Source organism: Pseudophryne corroboree, chromosome 3, assembly GCF_028390025.1.
Source record: "Pseudophryne corroboree isolate aPseCor3 chromosome 3, aPseCor3.hap2, whole genome shotgun sequence".
In the NCBI taxonomy this organism is placed as follows: domain Eukaryota; kingdom Metazoa; phylum Chordata; class Amphibia; order Anura; family Myobatrachidae; genus Pseudophryne; species Pseudophryne corroboree.
The window spans coordinates 547398057-547419734 of record NC_086446.1 but is presented as its reverse complement, the minus strand read 5'-3'; the positions used below and the strand labels follow the sequence as shown (position 1 = coordinate 547419734).

The 21678-nt window shown below is 33.6% G+C and overlaps 20 non-coding genes across 20 annotated transcripts; all 20 read right to left on the bottom strand.

The window, feature by feature from the left end:
- Positions 1 to 831: 831 nt before the first annotated feature.
- TRNAL-UAG (transfer RNA leucine (anticodon UAG)) lies at positions 832 to 913 on the bottom strand. Its single transcript has one exon. It is a non-coding gene; the product is annotated as a tRNA-Leu (tRNA).
- A 262-nt stretch (positions 914 to 1175) lies between these two features.
- TRNAL-AAG (transfer RNA leucine (anticodon AAG)) lies at positions 1176 to 1257 on the bottom strand. Its single transcript has one exon. It is a non-coding gene; the product is annotated as a tRNA-Leu (tRNA).
- A 1702-nt stretch (positions 1258 to 2959) lies between these two features.
- TRNAL-UAG (transfer RNA leucine (anticodon UAG)) lies at positions 2960 to 3041 on the bottom strand. The gene has a single exon. It is a non-coding gene; the product is annotated as a tRNA-Leu (tRNA).
- A 262-nt stretch (positions 3042 to 3303) lies between these two features.
- On the bottom strand, positions 3304 to 3385 carry TRNAL-AAG (transfer RNA leucine (anticodon AAG)). Its single transcript has one exon. It is a non-coding gene; the product is annotated as a tRNA-Leu (tRNA).
- A 1700-nt stretch (positions 3386 to 5085) lies between these two features.
- TRNAL-UAG (transfer RNA leucine (anticodon UAG)) lies at positions 5086 to 5167 on the bottom strand. The gene has a single exon. It is a non-coding gene; the product is annotated as a tRNA-Leu (tRNA).
- Positions 5168 to 5429: 262 nt separating this feature from the next.
- Positions 5430 to 5511, bottom strand: TRNAL-AAG (transfer RNA leucine (anticodon AAG)). The gene has a single exon. It is a non-coding gene; the product is annotated as a tRNA-Leu (tRNA).
- A 1700-nt stretch (positions 5512 to 7211) lies between these two features.
- On the bottom strand, positions 7212 to 7293 carry TRNAL-UAG (transfer RNA leucine (anticodon UAG)). Its single transcript has one exon. It is a non-coding gene; the product is annotated as a tRNA-Leu (tRNA).
- Positions 7294 to 7556: 263 nt separating this feature from the next.
- TRNAL-AAG (transfer RNA leucine (anticodon AAG)) lies at positions 7557 to 7638 on the bottom strand. Its single transcript has one exon. It is a non-coding gene; the product is annotated as a tRNA-Leu (tRNA).
- Positions 7639 to 9338: 1700 nt separating this feature from the next.
- TRNAL-UAG (transfer RNA leucine (anticodon UAG)) lies at positions 9339 to 9420 on the bottom strand. The gene has a single exon. It is a non-coding gene; the product is annotated as a tRNA-Leu (tRNA).
- A 262-nt stretch (positions 9421 to 9682) lies between these two features.
- Positions 9683 to 9764, bottom strand: TRNAL-AAG (transfer RNA leucine (anticodon AAG)). The gene has a single exon. It is a non-coding gene; the product is annotated as a tRNA-Leu (tRNA).
- A 1700-nt stretch (positions 9765 to 11464) lies between these two features.
- On the bottom strand, positions 11465 to 11546 carry TRNAL-UAG (transfer RNA leucine (anticodon UAG)). Its single transcript has one exon. It is a non-coding gene; the product is annotated as a tRNA-Leu (tRNA).
- A 263-nt stretch (positions 11547 to 11809) lies between these two features.
- TRNAL-AAG (transfer RNA leucine (anticodon AAG)) lies at positions 11810 to 11891 on the bottom strand. Its single transcript has one exon. It is a non-coding gene; the product is annotated as a tRNA-Leu (tRNA).
- Positions 11892 to 13591: 1700 nt separating this feature from the next.
- Positions 13592 to 13673, bottom strand: TRNAL-UAG (transfer RNA leucine (anticodon UAG)). The gene has a single exon. It is a non-coding gene; the product is annotated as a tRNA-Leu (tRNA).
- Positions 13674 to 13935: 262 nt separating this feature from the next.
- On the bottom strand, positions 13936 to 14017 carry TRNAL-AAG (transfer RNA leucine (anticodon AAG)). Its single transcript has one exon. It is a non-coding gene; the product is annotated as a tRNA-Leu (tRNA).
- Positions 14018 to 15717: 1700 nt separating this feature from the next.
- TRNAL-UAG (transfer RNA leucine (anticodon UAG)) lies at positions 15718 to 15799 on the bottom strand. The gene has a single exon. It is a non-coding gene; the product is annotated as a tRNA-Leu (tRNA).
- Positions 15800 to 16061: 262 nt separating this feature from the next.
- On the bottom strand, positions 16062 to 16143 carry TRNAL-AAG (transfer RNA leucine (anticodon AAG)). Its single transcript has one exon. It is a non-coding gene; the product is annotated as a tRNA-Leu (tRNA).
- A 1700-nt stretch (positions 16144 to 17843) lies between these two features.
- Positions 17844 to 17925, bottom strand: TRNAL-UAG (transfer RNA leucine (anticodon UAG)). Its single transcript has one exon. It is a non-coding gene; the product is annotated as a tRNA-Leu (tRNA).
- A 261-nt stretch (positions 17926 to 18186) lies between these two features.
- TRNAL-AAG (transfer RNA leucine (anticodon AAG)) lies at positions 18187 to 18268 on the bottom strand. The gene has a single exon. It is a non-coding gene; the product is annotated as a tRNA-Leu (tRNA).
- A 1699-nt stretch (positions 18269 to 19967) lies between these two features.
- On the bottom strand, positions 19968 to 20049 carry TRNAL-UAG (transfer RNA leucine (anticodon UAG)). Its single transcript has one exon. It is a non-coding gene; the product is annotated as a tRNA-Leu (tRNA).
- Positions 20050 to 20470: 421 nt separating this feature from the next.
- Positions 20471 to 20552, bottom strand: TRNAL-AAG (transfer RNA leucine (anticodon AAG)). Its single transcript has one exon. It is a non-coding gene; the product is annotated as a tRNA-Leu (tRNA).
- Positions 20553 to 21678: the final 1126 nt, after the last annotated feature.

Below are 21678 nucleotides of genomic sequence, written 5' to 3'. Positions count from 1 at the left end.
AATTAGCAGACAATATTAATTAGAAAGGATTTTTTATTATTGACTTGCTGTTTAGTGGAGAAAAACACTTTGACATCAATGACAGTCGTTTTATCTTGAAAATAATTATGACAGCAGTGGAATTTGAACCCTTGCCTACAAACAGACTGGAGCCTTAATGCAGCATCTTAGACCGCTCAGCCACATTTCTACCTTGACTCCATAGCTCATAGTTTATAATTTTACATATTATTTTTACATTTTGAGAAGACTCTTGAAATTATGATAAACTGTTTTAAAATCTAGGGCAGATGATGAACTTTTTAACCTACCAATATTTTATTTTAGCAGCTTAGTGGCCTTAGACCGCTCGGCCATGGTACCAAATGAACACTCTTAGCTCACAGATCTGGGCCATATAGCACAGATTACAGTACAAACATTTTTTTTTGTTTTAAATAAATACTTAAAAAGAAGTGTCATACCAAAAGTGTTTAAATTATGTACAAAATGTTTTGGAAGGTTAAAAAAGTACATCAATTGACATAAAATATTAATGAGAAAGGATTTTTTTATTATTCATTTGCTGTTTAGTAAAGAAAAACACTTTGACATCAATGACTTATTTTTTCTTAGGAAAAATAATTATGGCGGCAGTAGGTTTTGATCCAAAGCCTCCAAAGAAACTGGAACCTTAATCCAGCACCTTAGACACTGCTGATTTTTAGCTCATGCATCTGGATCATATCAATCAGCTATTGAGGAGAAAAGTCTTTATTATTATTGTTTTTCTTATTAGTGGAGAAAAACATTTTGTCATCACTGACTGATGTTTTCATAGTAAAATCATTATGGCAGCAGTGGGATTTGAACCCACGCCTCCAGCGAGACTGGAACCTAAATCCAGCGCCTTAGACCGCTCGGCCATGCTACCACATGGACCTGTTTGACCGAATGCTCACAGTTCTGGATCATACAGTTGAGATTACAGGGAAAAAATGTGTTGTTTTAAATCAATACTTGAAAAGAAGTGTCATGTTACAAGTATTTAAAATACAAAAAGTTAAGGAAGCATAATAAAGGTACAAAATTAGTAGACAATATTAATGAGTGAGGATTTTTTATTATTGATTTGCTGTTTAGTAGAGTAAAACAGTTTGACATCAATAAATGTCATTTTCTCTTGAAAATAATTATGGCAGCAGTGGGATTTGAACCCACGCCTCCAAAGAGACTGGAGCCTTAATCCAGCGCCTTAGACCGCTCGGCCATGCTACCACATATCTATTTTGGCTCCAAAGGTCATAGTTTATTATTTTACATATTATTTTTAAAGTTTGAGAAGACTCTTGAAATTGTGATAAACTGTTTTAAAATCTAGGACAGATGATGAACTTTTCAACCTTCCAATATTTTACTTTAGCAACTTAGTGGCCTTAGTCCGCTCGGCCATGGTACCACATGGACACTCTTAGCTCACAGATCTGGGTCATATAGCTCAGGTTACAGTAAAAACATTTTTTTAAATCAATATTTAAAAAAAAGTGTAATGCAAAAAGTGTTTAAATTATGTACAAAACGTTTTGGAAGGTTAAAAAAAAGTCCATAAATTGACATAAAATATCAATGAGAAAGGATATTTTTATTATTCATTTGCTGTTTAGTAGAGAAAAAACACTTTGACATCAATTACTTATTTTTTCTCAGGGAAAATAATTATGGCGGCAGTAGGTTTTGAACCAATTCCTCCAAAGAATCTGGAACTTTAATCCAGCACCTTAGACACTGCTGATTTTTAGCTAATGCATCTGGATCATATTGATCAGATGTTGAGGAGAAAGGACTTTATTATTATTGATTTTCTTATTAGTGGAGAAAAACACATTGCCATCACTGACTGACATTTTCATAGTAAAATCATTATGGAAGCAGTGGGATTCAGACCCACGCCTCCAGAGAGACTGGAGCCTAAATCCAGTGCCTTAGAACACTCGCCCTTGCTACCCCATGGATACTTTTGACTCAAAGCTCAGAGTTCTGGATCATATAGTTAAGATTACAAGAAAAAAATGTGTAGTTATAAATCAATACTTGAAAAGAAGTGTCATGTTAAAAGTGTTTAAAATACAAAAATTTAAAAAAGGTACAAAATTAGCAGACAATATTAATTAGAAAGGATTTTTTATTATTGACTTGCTGTTTAGTGTAGAAAAACACTTTGACATCAATGACAGTCGTTTTATCTTGAAAATAATTATGACAGCAGTGGAATTTGAACCCATGCCTCCAAACAGACTGGAGCCTTAATGCAGCATCTTAGACCGCTCAGCCACATTTCTACCTTGACTCCATAGCTCATAGTTTATAATTTTACATATTATTTTTACATTTTGAGAAGACTCTTGAAATTATGATAAACTGTTTTAAAATCTAGGGCAGATGATGAACTTTTTAACCTACCAATATTTTATTTTAGCAGCTTAGTGGCCTTAGACCGCTCGGCCATGGTACCAAATGAACACTCTTAGCTCACAGATCTGGGCTATATAGCACAGATTACAGTACAAACATTTTTTTTTGTTTTAAATAAATACTTAAAAAGAAGTGTCATACCAAAAGTGTTTAAGTTATGTACAAAATGTTTTGGAAGGTTAAAAAAGTACATCAATTGACATAAAATATTAATGAGAAAGGATTTTTTTATTATTCATTTGCTGTTTAGTAAAGAAAAACACTTTGACATCAATGACTTATTTTTTCTTAGGAAAAATAATTATGGCGGCAGTAGGTTTTGATCCAAAGCCTCCAAAGAAACTGGAACCTTAATCCAGCACCTTAGACACTGCTGATTTTTAGCTCATGCATCTGGATCATATCAATCTGCTATTGATGAGAAAAGTCTTTATTATTATTGTTTTTCTTATTAGTGGTGAAAAACATTTTGTCATCACTGACTGATGTTTTCATAGTAAAATCATTATGGCAGCAGTGGGATTTGAACCCACGCCTCCAGAGAGACTGGAGCCTAAATCCAGCGCCTTAGACCGCTCGGCCATGCTACCACATGGACCTGTTTGACCGAATGCTCACAGTTCTGGATCATACAGTTGAGATTACAGGGAAAAAATGTGTTGTTTTAAATCAATACTTGAAAAGAAGTGTCATGTTACAAGTATTTAAAATACAAAAAGTTAAGGAAGCATAAAAAAGGTACAAAATTAGTAGACAATATTAATGAGTGAGGATTTTTTATTATTGATTTGCTGTTTAGTAGAGTAAAACAGTTTGACATCAATAAATGTCATTTTCTCTTGAAAATAATTATGGCAGCAGTGGGATTTGAACCCACGCCTCCAAAGAGACTGGAGCCTTAATCCAGCGCCTTAGACCGCTCGGCCATGCTACCACATATCTATTTTGGCTCCAAAGGTCATAGTTGATTATTGTACATAGTATTTTTAAAGTTTGAGAAGACTCTTGAAATTGTGATAAACTGTTTTAAAATCTAGGACAGATGATGAACTTTTCAACCTTCCAATATTTTACTTTAGCAACTTAGTGGCCTTAGTCTGCTCGGCCATGGTACCACATGGACACTCTTAGCTCACAGATCTGGGTCATATAGCTCAGGTTACAGTAAAAACATTTTTTTAAAACAATATTTAAAAAAAAGTGTAATGCAAAAAGTGTTTAAATTATGTACAAAACGTTTTGGAAGGTTAAAAAAAAGTACATAAATTGACATAAAATATCAATGAGAAAGGATATTTTTATTATTCATTTGCTGTTTAGTAGAGAAAAAACACTTTGACATCAATTACTTATTTTTTCTCAGGGAAAATAATTATGGCGGCAGTAGGTTTTGAACCAATTCCTCCAAAGAATCTGGAACTTTAATCCAGCACCTTAGACACTGCTGATTTTTAGCTAATGCATCTGGATCATATTGATCAGATGTTGAGGAGAAAGGACTTTATTATTATTGATTTTCTTATTAGTTGAGAAAAACACATTGCCATCACTGACTGACATTTTCATAGTAAAATCATTATGGAAGCAATGGGATTCAGACCCACGCCTCCAGAGAGACTGGAACCTAAATCCAGTGCCTTAGACCACTCGCCCTTGCTACCCCATGGATACTTTTGACTCAAAGCTCAGAGTTCTGGATCATATAGTTAAGATTAGAAGAAAAAATTGTGTAGTTATAAATCAATACTTGAAAAGAAGTGTCATGTTAAAAGTGTTTAAAATACAAAAATTTAAAAAAGGTACAAAATTAGCAGACAATATTAATTAGAAATGATTTTTTATTATTGACTTGCTGTTTAGTGGAGAAAAACACTTTGACATCAATGACAGTCGTTTTATCTTGAAAATAATTATGACAGCAGTGGAATTTGAACCCATGCCTCCAAACAGACTGGAGCCTTAATGCAGCATCTTAGACCGCTCAGCCACATTTCTACCTTGACTCCATAGCTCATAGTTTATAATTTTACATATTATTTTTACATTTTGAGAAGACTTGAAATTATGATAAACTGTTTTAAAATCTAGGGCAGATGATGAACTTTTTAACCTACCAATATTTTATTTTAGCAGCTTAGTGGCCTTAGACCGCTCGGCCATGGTACCAAATGAACACTCTTAGCTCACAGATCTGGGCCATATAGCACAGATTACAGTACAAACATTTTTTTTTGTTTTAAATAAATTCTTAAAAAGAAGTGTCATACCAAAAGTTTTTAAGTTATGTACAAAATGTTTTGGAAGGTTAAAAAAGTACATCAATTGACATAAAATATTAATGAGAAAGGATTTTTTTATTATTCATTTGCTGTTTAGTAAAGAAAAACACTTTGACATCAATGACTTATTTTTTCTTAGGAAAAATAATTATGGCGGCAGTAGGTTTTGAGCCAAAGCCTCCAAAGAAACTGGAACCTTAATCCAGCACCTTAGACACTGCTGATTTTTAGCTCATGCATCTGGATCATATCAATCAGCTATTGAGGAGAAAAGTCTTTATTATTATTGTTTTTCTTATTAGTGGAGAAAAACATTTTGTCATCACTGACTGATGTTTTCATAGTAAAATCATGATGGCAGCAGTGGGATTTGAACCCACACCTCCAGAGAGACTGGAGCCTAAATCCAGTGCCTTAGACCGCTCGGCCATGCTACCACATGGACCTGTTTGACCGAATGCTCACAGTTCTGGATCATACAGTTGAGATTACAGGGAAAAAATGTGTTGTTTTAAATCAATACTTGAAAAGAAGTGTCATGTTACAAGTATTTAAAATACAAAAAGTTAAGGAAGCATAAAAAAGGTACAAAATTAGTAGACAATATTAATGAGTAAGGATTTTTTATTATTGATTTGCTGTTTAGTAGAGTAAAACAGTTTGACATCAATAAATGTCATTTTCTCTTGAAAAGAATTATGGCAGCAGTGGGATTTGAACCCACGCCTCCAAAGAGACTGTAGCCTTAATCCAGCGCCTTAGACCGCTCGGCCATGCTACCACATATCTATTTTGGCTCCAAAGGTCATAGTTTATTATTTTACATATTATTTTTAAAGTTTGAGAAGACTCTTGAAATTGTGATAAAATGTTTTAAAATCTAGGACAGATGATGAACTTTTCAACCTTCCAATATTTTACTTTAGCAACTTAGTGGCCTTAGACCGCTCGGCCATGGTACCACATGGACACTCTTAGCTCACAGATCTGGGTCATATAGCTCAGGTTACAGTAAAAACATTTTTTTAAATCAATATTTAAAAAGAAGTGTAATGCAAAAAGTGTTTAAATTATGTACAAAACGTTTTGGAAGGTTAAAAAAGTACATAAATTGACATAAAATATCAATGAGAAAGGATATTTTTATTATTCATTTGCTGTTTAGTAGAGGAAAAACACTTTGACATCAATTACTTATTTTTTCTCAGGGAAAATAATTATGGCGGCAGTAGGTTTTGAACCAATTCCTCCAAAGAATCTGGAACTTTAATCCAGCACCTTAGACACTGCTGATTTTTAGCTAATGCATCTGGATCATATTGATCAGATGTTGAGGAGAAAGGACTTTATTATTATTGATTTTCTTATTAGTGGAGAAAAACACATTGCCATCACTGACTGACATTTTCATAGTAAAATCATTATGGAAGCAGTGGGATTCAGACCCACGCCTCCAGAGAGACTGGAACCTAAATCCAGTGCCTTAGACCGCTCGCCCTTGCTACCCCATGGATACTTTTGACTCAAAGCTCAGAGTTATGGATCATATAGTTAAGATTACAAGAAAAAATTGTGTAGTTATAAATCAATACTTGAAAAGAAGTGTCATGTTAAAAGTGTTTAAAATACAAAAATTTTAAAAAGGTACAAAATTAGCAGACAATATTAATTAGAAAGGATTTTTTATTATTGACTTGCTGTTTAGTGGAGAAAAACACTTTGACATCAATGACAGTCGTTTTATCTTGAAAATAATTATGACAGCAGTGGAATTTGAACCCATGCCTCCAAACAGACTGGAGCCTTAATGCAGCATCTTAGACCGCTCAGCCACATTTCTACCTTGACTCCATAGCTCATAGTTTATAATTTTACATATTATTTTTACATTTTGAGAAGACTCTTGAAATTATGATAAACTGTTTTAAAATCTAGGGCAGATGATGAACTTTTTAACCTACCAATATTTTATTTTAGCAGCTTAGTGGCCTTAGACCGCTCGGCCATGGTACCAAATGAACACTCTTAGCTCACAGATCTGGGCCATATAGCACAGATTACAGTACAAACATTTTTTTTTGTTTTAAATAAATTCTTAAAAAGAAGTGTCATACCAAAAGTGTTTAAGTTATGTACAAAATGTTTTGGAAGGTTAAAAAAGTACATCAATTGACATAAAATATTAATGAGAAAGGATTTTTTTATTATTCATTTGCTGTTTAGTAAAGAAAAACACTTTGACATCAATGACTTATTTTTTCTTAGGAAAAATAATTATGGCGGCAGTAGGTTTTGATCCAAAGCCTCCAAAGAAACTGGAACCTTATTCCAGCACCTTAGACACTGCTGATTTTTAGCTCATGCATCTGGATCATATCAATCAGCTATTGAGGAGAAAAGTCTTTATTATTATTGTTTTTCTTATTAGTGGAGAAAAACATTTTGTCATCACTGACTGATGTTTTCATAGTAAAATCATGATGGCAGCAGTGGGATTTGAACCCACGCCTCCAGAGAGACTGGAGCCTAAATCCAGCACCTTAGACCGTTCGGCCATGCTACCACATGGACCTGTTTGACCGAATGCTCACAGTTCTGGATCATACAGTTGAGATTACAGGGAAAAAAATGTGTTGTTTTAAATCAATACTTGAAAAGAAGTGTCATGTTACAAGTATTTAAAATACAAAAAGTTAAGGAAGCATAAAAAAGGTACAAAATTAGTAGACAATATTAATGAGTAAGGATTTTTTATTATTGATTTGCTGTTTAGTAGAGTAAAACAGTTTGACATCAATAAATGTCATTTTCTCTTGAAAAGAATTATGGCAGCAGTGGGATTTGAACCCACGCCTCCAAAGAGACTGTAGCCTTAATCCAGCGCCTTAGACCGCTCTGCCATGCTACCACATATCTATTTAGGCTCCAAAGGTCATAGTTTCTTATTTAACATATTATTTTTAAAGTTTGAGAAGACTCTTGAAATTGTGATAAACTGTTTTAAAATCTAGGACAGATGATGAACTTTTCAACCTTCCAATATTTTACTTTAGCAACTTAGTGGCCTTAGACCGCTCGGCCATGGTACCACATGGACACTCTTAGCTCACAGATCTGGGTCATATAGCTCAGGTTACAGTAAAAACATTTTTTTAAATCAATATTTAAAAAGAAGTGTAATGCAAAAAGTGTTTAAATTATGTACAAAACGTTTTGGAAGGTTAAAAAAGTACATAAATTGACATAAAATATCAATGAGAAAGGATATTTTTATTATTCATTTGCTGTTTAGTAGAGAAAAAACACTTTGACATCAATTACTTATTTTTTCTCAGGGAAAATAATTATGGCGGCAGTAGGTTTTGAACCAATTCCTCCAAAGAATCTGGAACTTTAATCCAGCACCTTAGACACTGCTGATTTTTAGCTAATGCATCTGGATCATATTGATCAGATGTTGAGGAGAAAGGACTTTATTATTATTGATTTTCTTATTAGTGGAGAAAAACACATTGCCATCACTGACTGACATTTTCATAGTAAAATCATTATGGAAGCAGTGGGACTCAGACCCACGCCTCCAGAGAGACTGGAACCTAAATCCAGTGCCTTAGACCGCTCGCCCTTGCTACCCCATGGATACTTTTGACTCAAAGCTCAGAGTTCTGGATCATATAGTTAAGATTACAAGAAAAAATTGTGTAGTTATAAATCAATACTTGAAAAGAAGTGTCATGTTAAAAGTGTTTAAAATACAAAAATTTAAAAAAGGTACAAAATTAGCAGACAATATTAATTAGAAAGGATTTTTTATTATTGACTTGCTGTTTAGTGGAGAAAAACACTTTGACATCAATGACAGTCGTTTTATCTTGAAAATAATTATGACAGCAGTGGAATTTGAACCCATGCCTCCAAACAGACTGGAACCTTAATGCAGCATCTTAGACCGCTCAGCCACATTTCTACCTTGACTCCATAGCTCATAGTTTATAATTTTACATATTATTTTTACATTTTGAGAAGACTCTTGAAATTATGATAAACTGTTTTAAAATCTAGGGCAGATGATGAACTTTTTAACCTACCAATATTTTATTTTAGCAGCTTAGTGGCCTTAGACCGCTCGGCCATGGTACCAAATGAACACTCTTAGCTCACAGATCTGGGCTATATAGCACAGATTACAGTACAAACATTTTTTTTTGTTTTAAATAAATACTTAAAAAGAAGTGTCATACCAAAAGTGTTTAAGTTATGTACAAAATGTTTTGGAAGGTTAAAAAAGTACATCAATTGACATAAAATATTAATGAGAAAGGATTTTTTTATTATTCATTTGCTGTTTAGTAAAGAAAAACACTTTGACATCAATGACTTATTTTTTCTTAGGAAAAATAATTATGGCGGCAGTAGGTTTTGATCCAAAGCCTCCAAAGAAACTGGAACCTTAATCCAGCACCTTAGACACTGCTGATTTTTAGCTCATGCATCTGGATCATATCAATCAGCTATTGAGGAGAAAAGTCTTTATTATTATTGTTTTTCTTATTAGTGGAGAAAAACATTTTGTCATCACTGACTGATGTTTTCATAGTAAAATCATTATGGCAGCAGTGGGATTTGAACCCACGCCTCCAGAGAGACTGGAGCCTAAATCCAGCGCCTTAGACCGCTCGGCCATGCTACCACATGGACCTGTTTGACCGAATGCTCACAGTTCTGGATCATACAGTTGAGATTACAGGGAAAAAATGTGTTGTTTTAAATCAATACTTGAAAAGAAGTGTCATGTTACAAGTATTTAAAATACAAAAAGTTAAGGAAGCATAATAAAGGTACAAAATTAGTAGACAATATTAATGAGTGAGGATTTTTTATTATTGATTTGCTGTTTTGTAGAGTAAAACAGTTTGACATCAATAAATGTCATTTTCTCTTGAAAATAATTATGGCAGCAGTGGGATTTGAACCCACGCCTCCAAAGAGACTGGAGCCTTAATCCAGCGCCTTAGACCGCTCGGCCATGCTACCACATATCTATTTTTGCTCCAAAGGTCATAGTTTATTATTTTACATATTATTTTTAAAGTTTGAGAAGACTCTTGAAATTGTGATAAACTGTTTTAAAATCTAGGACAGATGATGAACTTTTCAACCTTCCAATATTTTACTTTAGCAACTTAGTGGCCTTAGTCCGCTCTGCCATGGTACCACATGGACACTCTTAGCTCACAGATCTGGGTCATATAGCTCAGATTACAGTAAAATCATTTTTTTAAATCAATATTTAAAAGAAGTGTAATGCAAAAAGTGTTTAAATTATGTACAAAACGTTTTGGAAGGTTAAAAAAAGTACATAAATTGACATAAAATATCAATGAGAAAGGATATTTTTATTATTCATTTGCTGTTTAGTAGAGGAAAAACACTTTGACATCAATTACTTATTTTTTCTCAGGGAAAATAATTATGGCGGCAGTAGGTTTTGAACCAATTCCTCCAAAGAATCTGGAACTTTAATCCAGCACCTTAGACACTGCTGATTTTTAGCTAATGCATCTGGATCATATTGATCAGATGTTGAGGAGAAAGGACTTTATTATTATTGATTTTCTTATTAGTGGAGAAAAACACATTGCCATCACTGACTGACATTTTCATAGTAAAATCATTATGGAAGCAGTGGGATTCAGACCCACGCCTCCAGAGAGACTGGAACCTAAATCCAGTGCCTTAGACCGCTCGCCCTTGCTACCCCATGGATACTTTTGACTCAAAGCTCAGAGTTATGGATCATATAGTTAAGATTACAAGAAAAAATTGTGTAGTTATAAATCAATACTTGAAAAGAAGTGTCATGTTAAAAGTGTTTAAAATACAAAAATTTTAAAAAGGTACAAAATTAGCAGACAATATTAATTAGAAAGGATTTTTTATTATTGACTTGCTGTTTAGTGGAGAAAAACACTTTGACATCAATGACAGTCGTTTTATCTTGAAAATAATTATGACAGCAGTGGAATTTGAACCCATGCCTCCAAACAGACTGGAGCCTTAATGCAGCATCTTAGACCGCTCAGCCACATTTCTACCTTGACTCCATAGCTCATAGTTTATAATTTTACATATTATTTTTACATTTTGAGAAGACTCTTGAAATTATGATAAACTGTTTTAAAATCTAGGGCAGATGATGAACTTTTTAACCTACCAATATTTTATTTTAGCAGCTTAGTGGCCTTAGACCGCTCGGCCATGGTACCAAATGAACACTCTTAGCTCACAGATCTGGGCCATATAGCACAGATTACAGTACAAACATTTTTTTTTGTTTTAAATAAATTCTTAAAAAGAAGTGTCATACCAAAAGTGTTTAAATTATGTACAAAATGTTTTGGAAGGTTAAAAAAGTACATCAATTGACATAAAATATTAATGAGAAAGGATTTTTTTATTATTCATTTGCTGTTTAGTAAAGAAAAACACTTTGACATCAATGACTTATTTTTTCTTAGGAAAAATAATTATGGCGGCAGTAGGTTTTGATCCAAAGCCTCCAAAGAAACTGGAACCTTATTCCAGCACCTTAGACACTGCTGATTTTTAGCTCATGCATCTGGATCATATCAATCAGCTATTGAGGAGAAAAGTCTTTATTATTATTGTTTTTCTTATTAGTGGAGAAAAACATTTTGTCATCACTGACTGATGTTTTCATAGTAAAATCATGATGGCAGCAGTGGGATTTGAACCCACGCCTCCAGAGAGACTGGAGCCTAAATCCAGCGCCTTAGACCGCTCGGCCATGCTACCACATGGACCTGTTTGACCGAATGCTCACAGTTCTGGATCATACAGTTGAGATTACAGGGAAAAAAATGTGTTGTTTTAAATCAATACTTGAAAAGAAGTGTCATGTTACAAGTATTTAAAATACAAAAAGTTAAGGAAGCATAAAAAAGGTACAAAATTAGTAGACAATATTAATGAGTAAGGATTTTTTATTATTGATTTGCTGTTTAGTAGAGTAAAACAGTTTGACATCAATAAATGTCATTTTCTCTTGAAAAGAATTATGGCAGCAGTGGGATTCGAACCCACGCCTCCAAAGAGACTGGAGCCTTAATCCAGCGCCTTAGACCGCTCTGCCATGCTACCACATATCTATTTAGGCTCCAAAGGTCATAGTTTCTTATTTAACATATTATTTTTAAAGTTTGAGAAGACTCTTGAAATTGTGATAAACTGTTTTAAAATCTAGGACAGATGATGAACTTTTCAACCTTCCAATATTTTACTTTAGCAACTTAGTGGCCTTAGACCGCTCGGCCATGGTACCACATGGACACTCTTAGCTCACAGATCTGGGTCATATAGCTCAGGTTACAGTAAAAACATTTTTTTAAATCAATATTTAAAAAGAAGTGTAATGCAAAAAGTGTTTAAATTATGTACAAAATGTTTTGGAAGGTTAAAAAAGTACATAAATTGACATAAAATATCAATGAGAAAGGATATTTTTATTATTCATTTGCTGTTTAGTAGAGAAAAAACACTTTGACATCAATTACTTATTTTTTCTCAGGGAAAATAATTATGGCGGCAGTAGGTTTTGAACCAATTCCTCCAAAGAATCTGGAACTTTAATCCAGCACCTTAGACACTGCTGATTTTTAGCTAATGCATCTGGATCATATTGATTAGATGTTGAGGAGAAAGGACTTTATTATTATTGATTTTCTTATTAGTGGAGAAAAACACATTGCCATCACTGACTGACATTTTCATAGTAAAATCATTATGGAAGCAGTGGGACTCAGACCCACGCCTCCAGAGAGACTGGAACCTAAATCCAGTGCCTTAGACCGCTCGCCCTTGCTACCCCATGGATACTTTTGACTCAAAGCTCAGAGTTCTGGATCATATAGTTAAGATTACAAGAAAAAATTGTGTAGTTATAAATCAATACTTGAAAAGAAGTGTCATGTTAAAAGTGTTTAAAATACAAAAATTTAAAAAAGGTACAAAATTAGCAGACAATATTAATTAGAAAGGATTTTTTATTATTGACTTGCTGTTTAGTGGAGAAAAACACTTTGACATCAATGACAGTCGTTTTATCTTGAAAATAATTATGACAGCAGTGGAATTTGAACCCATGCCTCCAAACAGACTGGAACCTTAATGCAGCATCTTAGACCGCTCAGCCACATTTCTACCTTGACTCCATAGCTCATAGTTTATAATTTTACATATTATTTTTACATTTTGAGAAGACTCTTGAAATTATGATAAACTGTTTTAAAATCTAGGGCAGATGATGAACTTTTTAACCTACCAATATTTTATTTTAGCAGCTTAGTGGCCTTAGACCGCTCGGCCATGGTACCAAATGAACACTCTTAGCTCACAGATCTGGGCTATATAGCACAGATTACAGTACAAACATTTTTTTTTGTTTTAAATAAATACTTAAAAAGAAGTGTCATACCAAAAGTGTTTAAGTTATGTACAAAATGTTTTGGAAGGTTAAAAAAGTACATCAATTGACATAAAATATTAATGAGAAAGGATTTTTTTATTATTCATTTGCTGTTTAGTAAAGAAAAACACTTTGACATCAATGACTTATTTTTTCTTAGGAAAAATAATTATGGCGGCAGTAGGTTTTGATCCAAAGCCTCCAAAGAAACTGGAACCTTAATCCAGCACCTTAGACACTGCTGATTTTTAGCTCATGCATCTGGATCATATCAATCAGCTATTGAGGAGAAAAGTCTTTATTATTATTGTTTTTCTTATTAGTGGAGAAAAACATTTTGTCATCACTGACTGATGTTTTCATAGTAAAATCATGATGGCAGCAGTGGGATTTGAACCCACGCCTCCAGAGAGACTGGAGCCTAAATCCAGCGCCTTAGACCGCTCGGCCATGCTACCACATGGACCTGTTTGACCGAATGCTCACAGTTCTGGATCATACAGTTGAGATTACAGGGAAAAAATGTGTTGTTTTAAATCAATACTTGAAAAGAAGTGTCATGTTACAAGTATTTAAAATACAAAAAGTTAAGGAAGCATAATAAAGGTACAAAATTAGTAGACAATATTAATGAGTAAGGATTTTTTATTATTGATTTGCTGTTTTGTAGAGTAAAACAGTTTGACATCAATAAATGTCATTTTCTCTTGAAAATAATTATGGCAGCAGTGGGATTTGAACCCACGTCTCCAAAGAGACTGGAGCCTTAATCCAGCGCCTTAGACCGCTCGGCCATGCTACCACATATCTATTTTTGCTCCAAAGGTCATAGTTTATTATTTTACATATTATTTTTAAAGTTTGAGAAGACTCTTGAAATTGTGATAAACTGTTTTAAAATCTAGGACAGATGATGAACTTTTCAACCTTCCAATATTTTACTTTAGCAACTTAGTGGCCTTAGTCCGCTCTGCCATGGTACCACATGGACACTCTTAGCTCACAGATCTGGGTCATATAGCTCAGGTTACAGTAAAATCATTTTTTTAAATCAATATTTAAAAGAAGTGTAATGCAAAAAGTGTTTAAATTATGTACAAAACGTTTTGGAAGGTTAAAAAAAGTACATAAATTGACATAAAATATCAATGAGAAAGGATATTTTTATTATTCATTTGCTGTTTAGTAGAGAAAAAACACTTTGACATCAATTACTTATTTTTTCTCAGGGAAAATAATTATGGCGGCAGTAGGTTTTGAACCAATTCCTCCAAAGAATCTGGAACTTTAATCCAGCACCTTAGACACTGCTGATTTTTAGCTAATGCATCTGGATCATATTGATCAGATGTTGAGGAGAAAGTACTTTATTATTATTGATTTTCTTATTAGTGGAGAAAAACACATTGCCATCACTGACTGACATTTTCATAGTAAAATCATTATGGAAGCAGTGGGATTCAGACCCACGCCTCCAGAGAGACTGGAACCTAAATCCAGTGCCTTAGACCACTCGCCCTTGCTACCCCATGGATACTTTTGACTCAAAGCTCAGAGTTCTGGATCATATAGTTAAGATTACAAGAAAAAATTGTGTAGTTATAAATCAATACTTGAAAAGAAGTGTCATGTTAAAAGTGTTTAAAATACAAAAATTTAAAAAAGGTACAAAATTAGCAGACAATATTAATTAGAAAGGATTTTTTATTATTGACTTGCTGTTTAGTGGAGAAAAACACTTTGACATCAATGACAGTCGTTTTATCTTGAAAATAATTATGACAGCAGTGGAATTTGAACCCATGCCTCCAAACAGACTGGAGCCTTAATGCAGCATCTTAGACCGCTCAGCCACATTTCTACCTTGACTCCATAGCTCATAGTTTATAATTTTACATATTATTTTTACATTTTGAGAAGACTCTTGAAATTATGATAAACTGTTTTAAAATCTAGGGCAGATGATGAACTTTTTAACCTACCAATATTTTATTTTAGCAGCTTAGTGGCCTTAGACCGCTCGGCCATGGTACCAAATGAACACTCTTAGCTCACAGATCTGGGCTATATAGCACAGATTACAGTACAAACATTTTTTTTTGTTTTAAATAAATACTTAAAAAGAAGTGTCATACCAAAAGTGTTTAAGTTATGTACAAAATGTTTTGGAAGGTTAAAAAAGTACATCAATTGACATAAAATATTAATGAGAAAGGATTTTTTTATTATTCATTTGCTGTTTAGTAAAGAAAAACACTTTGACATCAATGACTTATTTTTTCTTAGGAAAAATAATTATGGCGGCAGTAGGTTTTGATCCAAAGCCTCCAAAGAAACTGGAACCTTAATCCAGCACCTTAGACACTGCTGATTTTTAGCTCATGCATCTGGATCATATCAATCAGCTATTGAGGAGAAAAGTCTTTATTATTATTGTTTTTCTTATTAGTGGAGAAAAACATTTTGTCATCACTGACTGATGTTTTCATAGTAAAATCATTATGGCAGCAGTGGGATTTGAACCCACGCCTCCAGAGAGACTGGAGCCTAAATCCAGCGCCTTAGACCGCTCGGCCATGCTACCACATGGACCTGTTTGACCGAATGCTCACAGTTCTGGATCATACAGTTGAGATTACAGGGAAAAAATGTGTTGTTTTAAATCAATACTTGAAAAGAAGTGTCATGTTACAAGTATTTAAAATACAAAAAGTTAAGGAAGCATAAAAAAGGTACAAAATTAGTAGACAATATTAATGAGTGAGGATTTTTTATTATTGATTTGCTGTTTAGTAGAGTAAAACAGTTTGACATCAATAAATGTCATTTTCTCTTGAAAATAATTATGGCAGCAGTGGGATTTGAACCCACGCCTCCAAAGAGACTGGAGCCTTAATCCAGCGCCTTAGACCGCTCGGCCATGCTACCACATATCTATTTTGGCTCCAAAGGTCATAGTTTATTATTTAACATATTATTTTTAAAGTTTGAGAAGACTCTTGAAATTGTGATAAACTGTTTTAAAATCTAGGACAGATGATGAACTTTTCAACCTTCCAATATTTTACTTTAGCAACTTAGTGGCCTTAGTCTGCTCGGCCATGGTACCACATGGACACTCTTAGCTCACAGATCTGGGTCATATAGCTCAGGTTACAGTAAAAACATTTTTTTAAATCAATATTTAAAAAAAAGTGTAATGCAAAAAGTGTTTAAATTATGTACAAAACGTTTTGGAAGGTTAAAAAAAAGTACATAAATTGACATAAAATATCAATGAGAAAGGATATTTTTATTATTCATTTGCTGTTTAGTAGAGAAAAAACACTTTGACATCAATTACTTATTTTTTCTCAGGGAAAATAATTATGGCGGCAGTAGGTTTTGAACCAATTCCTCCAAAGAATCTGGAACTTTAATCCAGCACCTTAGACACTGCTGATTTTTAGCTAATGCATCTGGATCATATTGATCAGATGTTGAGGAGAAAGGACTTTATTATTATTGATTTTCTTATTAGTGGAGAAAAACACATTGCCATCACTGACTGACATTTTCATAGTAAAATCATTATGGAAGCAGTGGGATTCAGACCCACGCCTCCAGAGAGACTGGAACCTAAATCCAGTGCCTTAGACCACTCGCCCTTGCTACCCCATGGATACTTTTGACTCAAAGCTCAGAGTTCTGGATCATATAGTTAAGATTACAAGAAAAAATTGTGTAGTTATAAATCAATACTTGAAAAGAAGTGTCATGTTAAAAGTGTTTAAAATACAAAAATTTAAAAAAGGTACAAAATTAGCAGACAATATTAATTAGAAAGGATTTTTTATTATTGACTTGCTGTTTAGTGGAGTAAAACACTTTGACATCAATGACAGTCGTTTTATCTTGAAAATAATTATGACAGCAGTGGAATTTGAACTCATGCCTACAAACAGACTGGAGCCTTAAAGCAGCATCTTAGACCGCTCAGCCACATTTCTACCTTGACTCCATAGCTCATAGTTTATAATTTTACATATTATTTTTACATTTTGAGAAGACTTGAAATTATGATAAACTGTTTTAAAATCTAGGGCAGATGATGAACTTTTTAACCTACCAATATTTTATTTTAGCAGCTTAGTGGCCTTAGACCGCTCGGCCATGGTACCAAATGAACACTCTTAGCTCACAGATCTGGGCCATATAGCACAGATTACAGTACAAACATTTTTTTTTGTTTTAAATAAATTCTTAAAAAGAAGTGTCATACCAAAAGTGTTTAAGTTATGTACAAAATGTTTTGGAAGGTTAAAAAAGTACATCAATTGACATAAAATATTAATGAGAAAGGATTTTTTTATTATTCATTTGCTGTTTAGTAAAGAAAAACACTTTGACATCAATGACTTATTTTTTCTTAGGAAAAATAATTATGGCGGCAGTAGGTTTTGAGCCAAAGCCTCCAAAGAAACTGGAACCTTAATCCAGCACCTTAGACACTGCTGATTTTTAGCTCATGCATCTGGATCATATCAATCAGCTATTGAGGAGAAAAGTCTTTATTATTATTGTTTTTCTTATTAGTGGAGAAAAACATTTTGTCATCACTGACTGATGTTTTCATAGTAAAATCATGATGGCAGCAGTGGGATTTGAACCCACGCCTCCAGAGAGACTGGAGCCTAAATCCAGTGCCTTAGACTGCTCGGCCATGCTACCACATGGACCTGTTTGACCGAATGCTCACAGTTCTGGATCATACAGTTGAGATTACAGGGAAAAAAGTGTTGTTTTAAATCAATACTTGAAAAGAAGTGTCATGTTACAAGTATTTAAAATACAAAAAGTTAAGGAAGCATAAAAAAGGTACAAAATTAGTAGACAATATTAATGAGTAAGGATTTTTTATTATTGATTTGCTGTTTAGTAGAGTAAAACAGTTTGACATCAATAAATGTCATTTTCTCTTGAAAAGAATTATGGCAGCAGTGGGATTTGAACCCACGCCTCCAAAGAGACTGGAGCCTTAATCCAGCGCCTTAGACCGCTCGGCCATGCTACCACATATCTATTTTGGCTCCAAAGGTCATAGTTTATTATTTAACATATTATTTTTAAAGTTTGAGAAGACTCTTGAAATTGTGATAAACTGTTTTAAAATCTAGGACAGATGATGAACTTTTCAACCTTCCAATATTTTACTTTAGCAACTTAGTGGCCTTAGACCGCTCGGCCATGGTACCACATGGACACTCTTAGCTCACAGATCTGGGTCATATAGCTCAGGTTACAGTAAAAACATTTTTTTAAATCAATATTTAAAAAGAAGTGTAATGCAAAAAGTGTTTAAATTATGTACAAAACGTTTTGGAAGGTTAAAAAAGTACATAAATTGACATAAAATATCAATGAGAAAGGATATTTTTATTATTCATTTGCTGTTTAGTAGAGGAAAAACACTTTGACATCAATTACTTATTTTTTCTCAGGGAAAATAATTATGGCGGCAGTAGGTTTTGAACCAATTCCTCCAAAGAATCTGGAACTTTAATCCAGCACCTTAGACACTGCTGATTTTTAGCTAATGCATCTGGATCATATTGATCAGATGTTGAGGAGAAAGGACTTTATTATTATTGATTTTCTTATTAGTGGAGAAAAACACATTGCCATCACTGACTGACATTTTCATAGTAAAATCATTATGGAAGCAGTGGGATTCAGACCCACGCCTCCAGAGAGACTGGAACCTAAATCCAGTGCCTTGACCGCTCGCCCTTGCTACCCCATGGATACTTTTGACTCAAAGCTCAGAGTTCTGGATCATATAGTTAAGATTACAAGAAAAAATTGTGTAGTTATAAATCAATACTTGAAAAGAAGTGTCATGTTAAAAGTGTTTAAAATACAAAAATTTAAAAAAGGTACAAAATTAGCAGACAATATTAATTAGAAATGATTTTTTATTATTGACTTGCTGTTTAGTGGAGAAAAACACTTTGACATCAATGACAGTCGTTTTATCTTGAAAATAATTATGACAGCAGTGGAATTTGAACCCATGCCTCCAAACAGACTGGAGCCTTAATGCAGCATCTTAGACCGCTCAGCCACATTTCTACCTTGACTCCATAGCTCATAGTTTATAATTTAACATATTATTTTTACATTTTGAGAAGACTTGAAATTATGATAAACTGTTTTAAAATCTAGGGCAGATGATGATCTTTTTAACCTACCAATATTTTATTTTAGCAGCTTAGTGGCCTTAGACCGCTCGGCCATGGTACCAAATGAACACTCTTAGCTCACAGATCTGGGCCATATAGCACAGATTACAGTACAAATATTTTTTTTTTTGTTTTAAATAAATACTTAAAAAGAAGTGTCATACCAAAAGTGTTTAAGTTATGTACAAAATGTTTTGGAAGGTTAAAAAAGTACATCAATTGACATAAAATATTAATGAGAAAGGATTTTTTTATTATTCATTTGCTGTTTAGTAAAGAAAAACACTTTGACATCAATGACTTATTTTTTCTTAGGAAAAATAATTATGGCGGCAGTAGGTTTTGAGCCAAAGCCTCCAAAGAAACTGGAACCTTAATCCAGCACCTTAGACACTGCTGATTTTTAGCTCATGCATCTGGATCATATCAATCAGCTATTGAGGAGAAAAGTCTTTATTATTATTGTTTTTCTTATTAGTGGAGAAAAACATTTTGTCATCACTGACTGATGTTTTCATAGTAAAATCATTATGGCAGCAGTGGGATTTGAACCCACGCCTCCAGAGAGACTGGAGCCTAAATCCAGCGCCTTAGACCGCTCGGCCATGCTACCACATGGACCTGTTTGACCGAATGCTCACAGTTCTGGATCATACAGTTGAGATTACAGGGAAAAAATGTGTTGTTTTAAATCAATACTTGAAAAGAAGTGTCATGTTACAAGTATTTAAAATACAAAAAGTTAAGGAAGCATAAAAAAGGTACAAAATTAGTAGACAATATTAATGAGTAAGGATTTTTTATTATTGATTTGCTGTTTAGTAGAGATGAGCGGGTTCGGTTTTACTCGGTTTTACTCGGTTCTCAAAACGGCATCTAATTGGCTCACAGATGTCACGTGTTTTGGATAGCCAATAAGGTTCGGTTTTGAGAACCGAGTAAAACCGAGTAAAACCGAATCCGCTCATCTCTACTGTTTAGTAGAGTAAAACAGTTTGACATCAATAAATGTCATTTTCTCTTGAAAAGAATAATGGCAGCAGTGGGATTTGAACCCACGCCTCCAAAGAGACTGTAGCCTTAATCCAGCGCCTTAGACCGCTCGGCCATGCTACCACATATCTATTTTGGCTCCAAAGGTCATAGTTTATTATTTTACATATTATTTTTAAAGTTTGAGAAGACTCTTGAAATTGTGATAAACTGTTTTAAAATCTAGGACAGATGATGAACTTTTCAACCTTCCAATATTTTACTTTAGCAACTTAGTGGCCTTAGACCGCTCGGCCATGGTACCACATGGACACTCTTAGCTCACAGATCTGGGTCATATAGCTCAGGTTACAGTAAAAACATTTTTTTAAATCAATATTTAAAAAGAAGTGTAATGCAAAAAGTGTTTAAATTATGTACAAAACGTTTTGGAAGGTTAAAAAAGTACATAAATTGACATAAAATATCAATGAGAAAGGATATTTTTATTATTCATTTGCTGTTTAGTAGAGAAAAAACACTTTGACATCAATTACTTATTTTTTCTCAGGGAAAATAATTATGGCGGCAGTAGGTTTTGAACCAATTCCTCCAAAGAATCTGGAACTTTAATCCAGCACCTTAGACACTGCTGATTTTTAGCTAATGCATCTGGATCATATTGATCAGATGTTGAGGAGAAAGGACTTTATTATTATTGATTTTCTTATTAGTGGAGAAAAACACATTGCCATCACTGACTGACATTTTCATAGTAAAATCATTATGGAAGCAGTGGGATTCAGACCCACGCCTCCAGAGAGACTGGAACCTAAATCCAGTGCCTTAGACCACTCGCCCTTGCTACCCCATGGATACTTTTGACTCAAAGCTCAGAGTTCTGGATCATATAGTTAAGATTACAAGAAAAAATTGTGTAGTTATAAATCAATACTTGAAAAGAAGTGTCATGTTAAAAGTGTTTAAAATACAAAAATTTAAAAAAGGTACAAAATTAGCAGACAATATTAATTAGAAAGGATTTTTTATTATTGACTTGCTGTTTAGTGGAGAAAAACACTTTGACATCAATGACAGTCGTTTTATCTTGAAAATAATTATGACAGCAGTGGAATTTGAACTCATGCCTACAAACAGACTGGAGCCTTAATGCAGCATCTTAGACCGCTCAGCCACATTTCTACCTTGACTCCATAGCTCATAGTTTATAATTTTACATATTATTTTTACATTTTGAGAAGACTTGAAA